General features: G+C 43.3%; 1 pseudogene; it reads left to right on the top strand.

Moving 5' to 3' along the window:
* The first annotated feature begins 276 nt into the window (after window positions 1-276).
* On the top strand, window positions 277-1,218 carry LOC147453775 (histone H2B.9 pseudogene; annotated as a pseudogene).
* The last annotated feature ends 9,620 nt before the right edge of the window (window positions 1,219-10,838 follow it).

Genomic DNA, 10,838 nt, shown 5'->3' with positions numbered 1-10,838 from the left:
AGTCGGCCAATGATATTTTACAAGCTCATTTGCACAAACGTCCGGGCGGACGTGTGTGACAGGGGCCTTACATGTGCGGACCATTTAAATTGGGGAAGAGGGAAAGAATGTGGGCCGGGAGGAAAATGTACACGTAAAAGTAATGGAAACAACGGGCTCAAGGGGAGGCGTTGGATGGACTAATCGAACGGATGAACGGGCGATCCGTGCAGAGCAAGGTGATTGGTTGACGAGAAAGACTGAGTATAAATTCAGACAGCCCGTGTAACAGGAAGCGCGTTGCATTCGTCTCTCATTTGTCGTAGTCTGTAGATTCCTGTCTGCTCTCGTTCAACCACAATCGATGGCGCCTAAGTCGAAGGAAGCCGCACCAGCAGCAGCCGAAACAGAGCAGAAGGCTCTGAAGACGACGAAGGCAGGAAAGAAGCCTGCAGGGAAGAGGCCAGCCGCAGAGAAGAAGCCAGGGGCAGCAAAGGAGGCTGCTGGCGACAAGAAGAAGAAGAAGAAGGCCAAGAACACAGAGACCTACAAAATCTACATTTTCAAAGTGCTGAAGCAGGTTCATCCGGATACAGGCATCTCGTCCAAGGCCATGGGCATCATGAACTCCTTCATCAATGACATCTTTGAGAAGCTTGCACAGGAGTCTGCCCGCCTGGCTCGATACAATAAGAAACCCACCATTACTAGCCGAGAGATACAGACTGCTGTGCGACTCATCTTGCCTGGAGAGCTGGCCAAGCATGCTGTCTCTGAGGGTACCAAGGCTGTTACCAAGTTCACTAGTGCTTGAATGCTGCCCTTCTTTCATCATCACTTTCAGGTGTTTCTTAACACCACCATTCCTTCAAGGTTTATCTCTGCTCTTTTTAATAGTACTATTGATTCCACCCTTAATTCATGTCCTTGTTGAGAAGAGATGAGGCTAAGAGCCCACCAAGTGTAAATGTCTCTTAGCACGAGCACATCTAGGATGGCCGACTCGTTGAAAGGCATCTAGCAAGGGTGTTAACCTATGTGTGCAGCCTCCTTTTTGGCCAGCCAATTGGCTGGCTGGCCAATGTACACTTCCCACCTCTTCCAGCCAGCTTCAATGGTCTTCCCATCCAATCTGAGCAAAGATTTTCAAATAAACCATTTTGTTGAGGGTTGGCCGGAGTAGTTGTGCTCAAGATTGGTAGTCCAATTGTGGAAGATTCCTCAAAATCTTTTGCTAGACACATTGTGCTAGGTCTCTCTCTCTCTCTCTCTCTCTCTCTCTCTCTCTCACACACACACACACACACACACACACACACACATGAGCATATGTGACCATCCACTACCATAACATAGAAACATAGATAAAGAACATGATATTTGTATTAGCTATAATGTGTTAAAAGTTAATTAATCAATGCTAACATGTTATGAGCATAGACAAAGAGAGCTGAGTTGACAAGAGAACATAGGCTGTCTCCTAATGAAGCGAATGGCTTGATTGGCACATAACATTGTCCATAGTTGGGCTTGAAGAGGTTGACTAAGTTGTTTCCCAAGTGTCTTCTTTATAATATATTTAAAAATAGTTCTATTGAACATGGTCATTATATAATTATTTTTGTTGAATATGAAGTTATTGGTTTTGAGCTAATTGGTTTTGAGCTATTTAGATTTTAGTCTTTGTTCTATTTAAGTAGCTCTTATTGTTTAGTTATGCCATCATAATTTTTTCTACTTCTAAAGAATCATGAAAATGTTTGTTTATTTTTTTAGTGAAACTAATAAATATGGTGTTGAGTAAATTTTTAGTTGGCTCTTAGCTTAATTTCAAAATATGTCATGGGGTGGCTTCAAACAAATGCTCGATTGGTTGTCATAGTTTGCTTTTAAATGCATAATGAAAATTGCATCTGTTTGCAAAAAGCAAATGTGTTTCTATTCCATTATATTGAGCGAGTGGAAAGAAGGCTACTTAAGGCAATAGCATGGTTGGTAACTTGGTTTTTAAGTGTCTTTATTATAGGAAAGAGAGATAGAGTGAGGTGTTGGAGAGAGAGAGAGAGAGTGAGGTTGTAGAGAGAGAGATAGAGTGAGGTGTTGTAGAGAGAGAGAGAGAGAGAGAGAGAGAGAGAGAGAGAGAGAGAGAGAGAGAGAGAAATTTTACTATTGGGAGAGGAAAGTATAGTTCTAAGTCATGGTTGAAAATATAAGGGAAGCAAATTCGCATGTGATCAAAAGCCAAGCACTCTAAACTTGTGTGGTGCTCAAACTCTCAAACTTACAGTGAATATAACGTTCACAATCAATTTGACTCCTGTCATAAAAATTAATATCTAACCAATCTAAATGATTTTCTCATATTAAATTGATCACTTAATGTGGGAGAAGAAACGGAAACAAGGGTTAAGATATAGACATGTGCTTGTAGATTTATCTCAACACGGTGCCAATGGTAAAGGAGTTTAAATGAGAGATGGTCTATCAAAGAGTAAGGCTAACCAATGAAACATAAGACTCTAGGATTAGTTTCATTGAAGATCTTCAATAATGTGTGTAAAAGTTCTTTGACCTTAGCTCAGATAGGATTGAGCTTGAGGCGTGGGAATTTGACCCAGCTTGAGGTGCTTGTCTTGCTTGATTATTGAGGTGCTTGAGATGCTTGAGGTGTGTCATAATAATCAATATCTAATTCTTCTAAATGATTTTCTCATATTAAATTGATCATTTAATGTGGGAAAGTGCCAGGGGAGAAAAAACTAGAATATTGGTTAAGGTAGCAAACCGACCACAATAGGGATCCAAAGGAGGGAAAATAGGGATCCAAAGGGGGGGCTATTTGCAAAAGAGTCATGTGCAACAATGGGTTAAAAAGACTGTAAGGTTTAACCCCTTAAGACTTTCAAAATGTTAAGGTTTCAAAATTCAAAGGTTGTGTCCAAAGGTTAACTCTATGGGCAATTGGATAATTTGTGTGTAACTAAAAAGTCTTTGCATATCTCTAAATGGAAGGGGGCTAGGAGGGCAAGCCCTTCTTTTAGGGGATGAGAGAGAAAGTCTCTCACACACACAAGCTTCCTTTACACAAAGGAAATTAGGGACACATGTTCGCTCCCTAGTCCAGATGTCCACAAGGTGTGACCAATTCCTATTGGATGGCTTTGGAGGTGGACCAATGAGAATTAGGTTAGAGTAAATCTAGTTTAATTAATTTAAAAACACTTAATAAAAGAACCAATGAGAATTAAGTCTCTTAGAAGACTATTGGACAGTCTTCCAAGGGGTTCAATGAGCATTCAGGAGCCCAATGGCTTGCCTGATTTCTATTGGCCAGGAGGCAAAGGGGTCCAATGAGAGTTTAGTTTAATTATTAAATTACCTAAAGCTTTCACAAAAGGGGAAAGGGGGAGAATGGGGATAATTAAAGTTGTGTTTACTAAGTGTTTTGCTTAGTGCATGAAGCTTTCATCTTCATTGCACTAGCTAGTTTTGAAGGAACACAATAAATTGTATTGTACAATGTCTCTCTTGATGAGAGAAACCATAATACAAAGCCTTTTGGAGGGGGGACTGGTTCCATGCAAATCCGGTTCTCAATTGTTGTCAATAGCTTAATTTCTCTCTCTTTGAAAGTATTGTTGATGCTATCTAACTAGGTGTTATGCTTTTTGTTGCTCTCTCCACCCAAGCACAATTGCTATAGCTGAGGTGAATCAAGCAATTCAGACTCTTCCATCCATTTGGCATCTAATGATGGATAGTTCTTGAACTTCACCAAATAGCGTCTTGCAACTTTTCCTCTAACCTTTCTTTCTTTATGTGCCAATATCTGTTCAGGAACAAGGATTTCATTCAATTCTTCCACTTCGGGTTGTTCCTCATCAAGCATATTCTCTGGCACATCACCAACAAAGGGCCTTAGAAGGATGACATGAAAAGCATTATGTATTTTCCAGCCTTCTGGTAGCTTTAACCTGTAAGCTACATGGCTGATCTTTTCTGAAATCTGAAAAGGACCATAATATCGCATACTGAGCTTAGGAAACAAGCGTTCCTTGCCTTTCCTTTTCCTTAACCTGGCCTTTTCAAAGCGCAAAAGTATCCAATCACCAAGTGAAAATACAAGTTCACGACGGTGACGATCAGCAACTTTCTTTTGCTTAGCCCGAGTCTTCTCAAGAGCAATCTTTATCTTCCTATATGTTTCATCCATATCTTGCACATACTTGTCTGCCTCAAAAATCTTGTCCTTAGTCTGCAAAATGGGCGGGACTTTCTTCCCTCCTTCCACTATCTCAAATGGTGCCTTACCTGTTGACGTATGCACAATGTTATTGTAAGCATATTCAACCAATGGAAGATGGTGTTCCCAAGTTGCCTTGTGCTCTGACACATAACATTTGAGCAGGTCCAGGACAGTAGAATTTGCCTCTTCTGACTGTCCATCAGTTTGCGGATGAAACGAAGAAGAGAACTTGAGCGTGGTGCCCATGTTCTCAAACAATGCCTTCCAGAAAAGACTCGTCATACGTGGATCCCTGTCACTGACAATTGACTGAGGCATCCCATGATATTTAAAGATATTGCTCATGAATATCTTGACCATGTGTTTTGGCTTTATCTTCTTCCTAACAGGAATGAAATGGGCTTGCTTACTGAACCTACAAATGATAGTCCAAATCCCATCATTTCCTGTTTGCGTCCTTGGAAGATCAAAGATAAAGTCCATTGCTATACTTTCCCATGGCCTATCAGGGATCGGCAATGGCTGCAACAATCCCGGTCGCTTTTGTCTGTCAAATTTGACTTTTTGGCATACTAAGCATGATCTTACAAATGTGTTAACATCTTGACGCAAAGCTGGCCAATAGAAGAATGCCTCAACCCCTTTCACTGTCGCATCAATTCCACGATGCCCAACATAATGTGGAGCATGACTTTCCATCAAAATCTTTGGCCGTAACTGTTTTGTAACGCATAACTTTCCCTGCATCATGAGAAAGTCATTCTTAAGCATATAGTGCTCATGATGTTGCCCATCAACAAGCTGGTCATAGATCCTTGCAAAATCTGAATCTTCAGCATATTGTGTCTTCATTTCGTCTAGTTCACAATGGTACGGAATTGACACTGCTGAAATTTGGGGCTTTCGTGACAACGCATCAGCCACCACGTTCTTTTTCCCTTGCACATGCACAATCTGAAAATGGAACATTGACAAGATGTTTGCCCATCGCATGTGCTTCTCAGACAACTTCGTCTGTGTAAGAAAATATCGCAAGGTTTGATGATCCGTTTAGACAACAAAATCAGCCCCTAGCAAATAGTGTTTCCAACTAGTGAGAGCATGAATTACTGCCAGCAATTCTTTCTCATAGACTTGCAAGTTCCTTTCAGTCTTCAAAAGAATTCTGCTCTCATATGCGACTACTCGGCCATTCTGCATTAAAACTGCACCAAGACTATGGCCACACGCATCACATTGAACCACAAAAGGTTTAGAAAGATCTGGCAAAATAATTACCGGATCTAAAGTCAGCTTCTCTTTCAAGTGTTTGAACGCTAAAATTTCCTTGGCTGTCCACTTGAAAGTAACTCCTTTTCCTTGCAGTGCATGGAGTGGAGAAGCAATCTCAGCAAAATTTCGGATGAACCTCCTGTAATAGGAACATAAGCCTAGAAAGCTTCGAATGTCATGTACGGACTTCAAGTCTGGCCATGACCTAATTGCTTCCACTTTAGCAGGATCCATGCGTACCCCATCCTTTGAAACAATGTGCCCAAGGAAGTGAATCTCTTGCAAGTAGCCTATTCTTGCGTAGCTCATTGAAAACTGCGGTCAAGTGTTCCCTATGCTCCTCTTCAGAATTTGATTAGACAATCATGTCATCAAAGAAGGTACTCACGTTGTTGGGGCTTGACCCTGGTTCAACAATGCGGTCCACCATTGGAGCGCATTCCCTTTCAAGAAAGTGGCAGCCTTGCGTATCTTTGAAGATTCCGTGAAGTTGCCTCCAGCATAAGCTGCATCGAACTGCTGTATGAAGGTCAAAGCCTTCAATTGGTCCTCAGTTCCTCTGAAAGTTTCAAACTTCACTCCTTGCCCACCTTCCTTGTAATCCTTAGGCTGACTCAAAGGAGCCATATTATCATGAACAAGTGCGTGTAACAGTGGTGCTCCATGAGTGTTCATTCCAGCACTCGCATCAACTGTTTTCCCTGTCATATCTGCATTTTGTACGTATGGCTGTGAAAAACCAGCCATACCAAATTGTGTTCCAGGCACTTGAAACTGGCCATAGGCACCCTGAAAACTTGGTTGGACACCCATGTTCGCGTACATAGGGTTACCCATGCCTGTTTGCATTGTCCCGAACACATTCCCTGCCATATAACCTGTGGAAGGTCCAGCCATAGCTTGAAACACTGAACCACCTCCAAAATAACCAGGATAAGTATTAGGTAATGGAAGGGTCTGATGCATAGCCTGGCTCCCTTGACCATTCACAAACGGTTCCTGTCCAGCTAAAGCAAGTTGCTTTGGATCATTGGACACCGCTAGTTGCTCAACCACATGGGCTTTCCCTCGAGCATCATGAGTCCTCTGCGCATTGGAAATCTCCTTTTCCTGCAACGGCTCAGTCATGCCCTGTGTAGGAGGCTGAAAACCTTGTGTCGGAGCCTGTAAGAATTCCTGCATCCTTCGGTTGTTAGCCAATTGCTGAAACATGTCCATGCAACAACGCAGCTGAGTTCTAAACAACCTGTCCTCTTCTTGAAGAGTTGAAGGAATTTTCTCTGTGCCATGTGAGGAAGATCCCTCTTCAGGTACTTGGTCTCTCTTCTCTGCCATATCGACAAGCTTTGTGTTGCTTTCACCCACAACAATCCACGTTGCACTTTTTGAAGAAAAAGTGACTATCCCGTCGATGGAACCATATAACCGGCCTATACAACGTAGAGGGCGGTACTATTTCAATTACCTGTTAACTTTACACAGAGCACTGAGAAGGGAAGAGAACACAGTTGTTTCCAGCGACTAGAATGTCACTGCGCACACGAGACCGACACCTTGTAGGCCCCAAAGACTGGCGCCCCTTTCGGTATTTCTTTATTCAAATTAAGGTAGACGATTTGACCACTTAGCACAAGCTTTCACAAAGCTGTCCAAACCTGGCGAGGGCTGAAAACGCAGGTTTTCGACCGGATTTCGACAGCATAACGGCGCAAAAACCCCTGTAGGTAAAAAACACATGTCTAGGACGGATTCCCTCGATATCTAGAAGCTTTCTGGTGAGCTGTCACAGAAATTCAACGGGTTGTAATTCTCTGTTTTTCACTGCCGGGAGCCCAAAAGCCTGTACACGCATCCCAACGCTCTCACGCGGCTCCCCCGATGTTCCCTTGCAGTTTAGGTGCGAAACCCTAAACCTGCAGAAAAACACAGCAGACTGTAATTCCCTGTTTCGGATCGGTTTTAGCGGAGCGAACACGCCTACGCGTGTCCCAAGGGCTCCCGCACGCAATGGGACAGTTCCCCTGTGAATTGGACGAGTTTTCATGCGAGAAAACTCTCCAAACTTGCAATCTTTCGTGATGGAACTGTGCGTACTTGTGGGGGATTAGCAATTAGCTAATCCGGTTCCTGTTCAGAAGCTCTTGCCTTGGCAAACGCGCATAAACCCCCAGAACTGTACATAGGTCAAATGAGAAGCCCACTAGTGGGGCATAACATACTGTACGTAGGGGAGAAAGAGAGCAGTATGTAGCGTGCGGGGCATCACTCCCGTCACCATACTGTGCATAGAGGGCAAGGTAAGCATTTCATAGCTTCTGTACCTGCTACAATCCACCTGAGGCTGAAAATGGCGCCCCCTTTGTTGATATGCAGCTCGTTTTTGCCTCCCAGAGTGGCAGAATCGCTCACAGACTGACACATCGCCCAGTTTCCGAGTTTGGGCTTTCCCTGCTAAAAATATCTCAACTGGTGCGTCAGTTGACTTGGCAGCAGAGCAATAAAATGTTCCCCTTGTCATTCCAGAGCTAATGAAGCGAACACATTTTCTGGTAAAAAATAGCAGTTCCCTAAATTTTAGGAGATGCTTCCATGGCGTCCCTATCGGTCTCCTGACCATCATTGAAGACTACCATTTGACCAACATCTACAATGTGGGTTAATTTACTGGCCCCTTTCAACTTATAAAGTTGCAGTGACATGACGAGTGGCCCAAATTCCAGTTTGGCGCACACGAGCTTCCATACTCATCAGAATTCAGTGCTAACTGGCCCGGGCAGTCCTTGTCTGACCGGCCTAGATCCCCGATGTGAGAAACCCATTTGGCTGCAGCCGTTTCACATTGGCCATGCAATGTCCACTTGCACCTTTTCAAGGGTTCCAAGACAAACAAGTAAAAAAATAAAAGAAATATATCTAATACTTATTTACGGAAGGCAACAGGAAAAATACCTCCTGGTGACACAAGCCTCCTTGTGAGACTCCCAAAAGAGGTCTCTCTCCGATTCGGGAAGAAGAAGAGAATCCCTACGAAGGGCTCAAGAATTAACTTCTTGATGATGCATCTCCTTCCCAAAGGAGAACTCAAGAGCCTCCATCGAAGGAACGAGAAAGAAGTGAGTCTCCCGCCACCTCGGCGGCGATGGCTCCACGAACACGGCGGGCTTAATGCTCTCCATCACCACCAAAGCGGAGAAGATCATCACACTCTTCTCCACGCCATAATTCAAAGAGGGATGATAAAAATCAAGAGAAGAAAAAGGCGGGAAAGAGGACACCCTCTTCTCCATCTTCTTCATCCTCTTCCTCTTATGAAAGTGATGGTGAAGACAACGAAGATCAAGACAAGAAAAAGGCGAGAAAGAGGTCACCCTCTTCTCCACCTTCTTCAAATTCTTCACCTTCTGAAGAAAGTGATGGTGCAACCTTTGAACCATAAAAAAGAAGAGGCCATAGGAAATCGTATGCCGCATGGAAGAGGTCATCCAAGTTGAAGAAATTCAAAGAGGGAGGGAAGAGCATCTCTTTCCTTACCTATGATGGTACCTTTGGTGCTACGGACAAAGTCTTGGCCTTTATCCAGCAATTTGATGCGGCGTTTGGAGATGAGGGCTTCACGGAGTCCTCTAAGCTACGCAATGTAGCTATGCACTTTCAAAAGTCCGCCAGGCAATGGTGGTCTAGCCTACGAGTCAACGGTGTAGCTCCACGAACATGGAAAGCTTTAAGAGCTTCCATTATGAAGTAGTTTTTGGCCACCGATGCCAAAGACAAAGTACTCACCGAATGGCGAAGCTTAAAGCTCTCTCCCAATGAATCCATCCACAAATATGTAGACAAGTTTTGGGACCTACAACTCAAAGCCACCGTCTTTAAAAAGTTGGATTTTGGAGAGAAAAAGCAACAATTTTGTGCGGGCTTAACCGAAGAAATGGCGGAGCATGTCAACTCCCAAAGGCCACGTACCATATCGGTGGTAATACACCATACTATGGTGGCCTCACGAATCAATTTCCAAACGGGGGCTAAAAGAAATAATAAGCCCCCAAAAAACAAGGGTTTTAATGAGCCCAAGGGGAAGGACAATGTTTAAAAGTCTCCTAAGGGCAACTCCAACAAAGCTAAAGAGAAGGGAGTTTACAAAGGTAAGAACAAACTCTCTCCTGAAGAGCTTGAGCGTTATCGCAAGGATAACCGGTGTTTCAAGTGCAGCGAACAAGGGCATGGGTACCGCGCTTGTCCCCAAAAGAACAACCGTCAAGATCCTCCTAGAGCTTCCTTGGTTGAAATCCAAGAGGAGGAGACTCACCAAACTCATCACAAAGGATCTCCTCTATGCCATGCTTGGGGAAAGGTAAGAGAACATGATGCTTTTATTCTCTTTGACCCTGGTTCTACTCACAATTTTATATCTATAGAGTTGGCCACCAAGCTAGGCATACAATCCTACGAGATGGGAGATGTCCTACCCGCAGACAGTGCCTTCAAGGGGCAAGAAGCTTCAATCACTCCCTTAATCTGGAAATTGAGGCTTCATGTCCAAGGCTATGTGGACAAAGAGGACTTCTTTATCTCTCCTCTCAAGCATGAGGATGTAATCCTAGGAGCACCATGGTTTGACCGCCTGGCTGCCGATGTTAAATTTTCTGAAAGGAGGATCTCCTTTAAGTTCAGGGAAAAAGACATGTATATAGATGCTAAGGAAATGGGTAACACTATCCCCATTGTACATACACCAGCTTTCAACAAGTCAATAAAGAGCTCTATTTCCGTGTACATGATTTTTGTTAAAGATTCTCAAAATGAACCTAATGCTTTAGCAAAAGAAAATAAAAGCAACCAAAAGGAATTAGAGTTATCCAATTTTCTCAAGGGGTTTCAAGATGTTTTTATTGACGACATCCCTTGTGAGCTACCTCCTAAACGAGGTAATGATGACCATGCAATTGAACTTCTTCCTTATAGAGTTTCTCAAGCTCAACAAGAGGAGATTATGCGGCAAGTGCATGAGTTAGTTGAGAAGGGCATGGTTAGGCCTAGCTCATCTCCATTTTGCTCACCGGTGCTATTAGTGCAAAAGAAAGACGGCACATATCGTATGTGTGTCGACTATAGAGCACTAAATAGGATCACTATCAAGAATAGGTTTCCCGTTCCACGGGTAGAAGACCTATTTGATAAGCTACAAGGATCGACCTACTTCAGTAGTATTGACCTAAAAAGTGGCTATCATCAGATAAGGATAGTTGATCAAGATATAGTAAAGACCGCATTTCGCACCACATTTGGTCTTTACGAATACATTGTGATGCCTTTTGGCTTGACCAATGCACTAGCCACATTC

The sequence above is a fragment of the Adiantum capillus-veneris genome, chromosome 7, assembly GCF_014529385.1.
Source record: "Adiantum capillus-veneris isolate H3 chromosome 7, ASM1452938v2, whole genome shotgun sequence".
Lineage (NCBI taxonomy): Eukaryota > Viridiplantae > Streptophyta > Polypodiopsida > Polypodiales > Pteridaceae > Adiantum > Adiantum capillus-veneris.
Note: the sequence above shows the minus strand (reverse complement) of the source record. Positions and strands in the feature narration are given on the sequence as shown.